Source organism: Paramisgurnus dabryanus, chromosome 4 (assembly GCF_030506205.2).
Source record: "Paramisgurnus dabryanus chromosome 4, PD_genome_1.1, whole genome shotgun sequence".
NCBI classification, from domain to species: domain Eukaryota; kingdom Metazoa; phylum Chordata; class Actinopteri; order Cypriniformes; family Cobitidae; genus Paramisgurnus; species Paramisgurnus dabryanus.
Genome location: NC_133340.1, coordinates 13,480,420 through 13,485,370, shown reverse-complemented (window position 1 = coordinate 13,485,370; position 4,951 = coordinate 13,480,420).

Sequence of the window (4,951 nt, the reverse complement as noted above, 5' to 3'; positions counted from 1 at the left end):
TTTCTGCACAAATAACACATTTCTGCTGACATACACACTGCCGGCATATAACTTTCCCTACATGGATGCATAATTTCAGCAGATACTACACAGTAATCCTCTCTAGAGCAATCCAGCTATCTGCAGTGGTGGTTGGATATTGTATCCCTGAGACTGATATTTTTGTCATTCTCAACATTCTAGGGAAAAGATTTGTCTCCAATGACCTCTTTTTACAGACTAAGCTAAGCTGTCATAGACCAACATTCTCCAGTCTCACATAAAGCATGATAGAGAAAAGAATAATGGGAAAAATTAAATTGCCCTTGTGGTCTGACTCTGTTGACAGCGGACACAGTTTGGCAATCTAATGAAACTTAAATGGCTATAATTTAGAACATGCAGGCTAAGCTAAACATATCTCATACTGTTTATTTCAAGTTACAGTTACCTACCATATAGTTTCTAATAAATAAATAAAGAACATGCAGTTTTTAGTTCATGAGTGTAGTGTTCTTCAATTATCTCATTTAACTCTTTCCAGCCAGCTCCAGCATTTTTCATGATTTTCACAAAAGTTTAATGCCTTCCAGAAAATATTCTTCTTTAAATATATTAACATACAATATACCAAATGAAAGAACAGACCCTCTGCTTTCAAACAAGAAAATGTTTCATCCTACCTTCATTAGTTCTCTTTTAGAGGCTGTTTACACTTGGCTATAACATGCGTTTTCGTCGATCGGATCACAAGTGGACGACGTTAATGCCAGGTGTAAACGGTGTTCAAAACATTTTGAGCTCGTCCACTTTCGACCACTTTCAACCACATCCAGAGGTAGTCGAAACCACTTTCGATCGGATCGCTTTGGAGTTGCGGAACGCAAATGTGGTTGAATGTGTTCGAACAGCCACACGCGACCGCCTTCTCTCCGCCCATTTATCTAATCTGAGGTATTAAATACAAGTTTTACGTCTTTTTTTTTGACTTCTGGTGTGAACATATGGTGAACAGCGCTATTTTTAGCCTTTCATTGATAAAACTACTGCGGGTGTTCTCCGTAGTTTCGTTTTTGAAAGCGTGAAAGTTGCGCGATCCTATTTCATCAATTGCGCTGAAAATTCAGAGAAAGCTCCAACATATAAACGTACAAAACACTGTGCAGCATGTATACTTGGTAAAAAGGCATCGGACTCCAACATAATATTAGTTTGCGTCCATATAAACTCATAATTACTCCCGCTCGCGTTTGAATGACAGCAGAGAGACTCGTCCACCGTCTCACGGACCGTCCCCTCATAGTATTCAGAACAGAAGCGGTCGAAAGTGGACAAAAGAGACGGATTTAAATACCAGGTGTAAACGTAATGTGTCTCTCTCGTCCACTTGTGATCCGATCGATGAAAACACATATTAACACCAAGTGTAAACAGCCCCTTAATCACCTCTCAAATGTGGGTAGGTTTCTTCAAAAACACCCAATTTTGGGTTGTATAAGTTGCGGAATAATAGCGGTATTGTCGAAAGCCGGAAATTCTCGTCATTGGCAGGGAAGCGTTTTCTCTTAATTGACGAGTTAATTGTCTATTAGGCAACCATTAACTCAGTAACGGATAATGCCAAACAACATAAAAAAGACGAAAGAACAAAAATCCAATGTACAAAGAGGTAGATGAGCAGCATATCATGTGGTCACAAAGAGCCTACACTAATTTGGATACTAACTCTGGAAAGGAACATTATGTTTGAAGCATGCTTGTAAAAAATAATAACTACAGTAATCTATTCCTTCGTGTTAGAGATTATTCTTGATATTTTTACCTACAATCAGGTCATAGATCACCAAATTAACCTTTAGGTTACCGTGTCTGTGCAAATTAGTCTGACGGCAGTATCTTCAATCAGACTGTCTCAAAGCTTGATGAGATATGACCTTAGAAGAGGTGATGTCAAGCTTCCCAAGAGAAACAACAGACCTTTTGCCCATGGCTGTAAGCAGACAGTCACATGCATGCATGCACGCACGCGCGCACACACACGCACACACACACACACACACACACACACACACACACAGAATCACAGTCAGACAAACACAAAAAGACCACGCAGCCTGGTCAATGTTTGTCAAATTCTATTTCTGCTTGAAATGCAGTGAGGCCTTGCACTATATATACGGTAGGCCTCTCTATTATTATTGTCAGTAAATAACAGGAGCTATGATGAAAAATATATTAAGATTTCCATTAATAAAATTTCCAGATTCCTGATAAGATCTCCCAGGGTCTGAAAGATTTAGTGGAAAGTGTGTTACGCCATTTGAAGGACTGTTTGCTGGACCTCCCCTGCAAGCCTATTACCTGCAATTTCACATTATAACCCATTCCACTCAAATTATTGAAGACTTTCAATTACTGACCCCAATGTACCTGCCACCTCCATGATTTCACAACCCTTTTACTCCTGGATGCAGGTGGGGGTTGAGATTGATCGGGCTACCAGTTGGAGCCACGATGAGCTGGGAGGCAGATGCCGGCGATCGGACATAGCCGTAAATAGCCCTGACAAATCTATACGTCTGTGATGACCTCAAGGTAACAGACTGCTAACAGCCAATCCATTCGTATGCTGTTGTCCCATGCTACCAAACCACAAGCACTTATTGGTCTTTAGCAAGCATTCGTTGTTTTCTCAATCCCTTGGATCCCAACATGCAGCGTGAATCTCAGCTTTAACTGTTGTATCTTCTAAAGCTTTACTTTCACAGCTTATCATTAGTGTATTTATCCATATAGATGATAAGGAACTGTCTGCAATCGTCCTGCTTCTTTTTGAAGTCTCAGAGGGCACAGTTGGCGGCTAATCTTGTTTCAACGGGCTAACAAAAGCTGTTGTTTCTTGCGCAGATGCCTGCGTGAGCCAGGATGTTTACTTTTCTCACACAGCAATGAATGGAGCAATCTGTTTAGGAAGAAACGCCACAGCTATATGTCATAATAACGTGGAAGATTTTGCTAAGAAAGGCTTATGCCTCCAGTTTAATAGAAAGTGAAATGATTTTAACAAATGGGTTTGTTTGAATTTGAATCACTCATTTTCACTTATGAACAGTGTATTTTGTTTAGAATCAGGCTGTGCAAAGTGAATCTGATATTCTCTCATTGATCATTATTAAAGATGACAGTGAAAATGAAAAAAATATCTAAATGTCAGTTTAAATTTGATGTGCTTTGTAAAATATTTGTTTGCTAAAAAATCTTCCCAAGTTAAGATTATTTAAATAAATGTTCTACATTTCTTTCCAATGTCTTCTACATTTTTTAGACTTAACCAATGCATAAACCACAAAGTCTGAAAAATACCTTTGTGCCTGCAATCACACACACCTCTCCACAGTTGGTTGAACACAAGAATAGCTCCACACTCTCATTGAACTTTCACCAGAAATCCCCCATCCCCACTACTGTTTTATATGCTTCAATGTCGAGCCATTGAGAGAAGAACACTCATCTGAAAAGCCAGAGAAAATTGGATCTATCTTTGAGTAGCGATATTGAAGAGGAGGAGGAAGAAGATTGAGGGTAGAAGTGGCTGAGCCTGAAGAAAGACCTTATCAAAATTACAATGCACCTCATCTTGACTATATATGTATAACTACATATAAAATTTGACCTGACTATGCTACAGAATATTTTACTTGCTGTCTGCATTGTTTTTGATACCAGAAACACTATTGAATAGTCAATGTGGAAATACAGTATGGAGTGAATAATATATTTCATTATATGTATTAGTGTTTGGATTTCATTTTTTTTATAAAGAAAATGAGCAGGATTTGTACTTTAGTATTACTTCACTGTCACCAAACAAATGGACTAAACAACAGGTTATTGAATAGCAAGGACTCTATCATTTATACAGTTTATAAGTATGGGAGTCAACAGACAGGTAGGTGCACTGGATAACTAGCTATATTTTCTCTTTCAAAAAGCTTAAAGGTGCCATTTATTCTTGTGTTTGGAATACCCCGCATACTGTACAATGTCCTGCTATCTGTCAGATATCGATGAAATCTCACCTCTCTTTAACATCCCTAAGCTCTGTAAACAGCTGTGTTTTAATCAAAACGCTCCTGCCTGTCAATGGTTGTGCATGTTTAGGTTTGCTGACTTTTTTGTGGGGTGGGGTTTGGGAGAGAGGGCTAGTATTTAAAGCAATGGATGTGCTAAGTCCAACCCAGTCTCAAGGCAAGTCGTGTTATAGTAACAAAAATTTGTATTAATTTATTCGTATTTGATGACAGGAATTTCCGCTGTTTTCCGTGTTTCTGGAGACAAATGTCTTTTTCGTCCTTCCCAGCACAAATTTCTATTAATGGCTGTTCGTGTCTGTGGCACGACTTTCTTTATTGTGTCATTTTATATTTTGTTTTCTCATCGTTGTTTTTTGTTTTTTGACCATTGTCGCTCGTGGTTTGGGTTAGAATCACTTTCTGCGACTTCCTAACCCAAACACCAACTCTAACCCCAACTCCAGGCAAGAATAGTTTTAAAAGCGGACAAAAAACACGTAGAAACCAATGCATAAAATTACATCCTAACGCAAACCCAGAATCTAACCCTAACCCCAAGCGACAATGATTTAAAAATAGGAAAGAACGATAAGAAACAAAATAAAGAAAGTCGTGCCATAGAAATGAACAGCCATTGATAGAAATTCGTGCTGGGAAGGACGAAAAAGACATTAGTCTCCAGTGACACAAAAAACAGCAGAAATTCATGTCAAACACGAATAAATTCATCGAAATTTTCGTTACTATAACACGACTTGCCTTAAGACTGTGTTGGCAAATTCAGTAGCTTTGTCACAAGCCAGGGGCTGGCTACTAATGGTTTAAGCCACGCCCCTTCTAAACTTCCACCTCGAGGAGGTCCCCAAAACCAACCCAATGACCAGACAACAACGAGCACA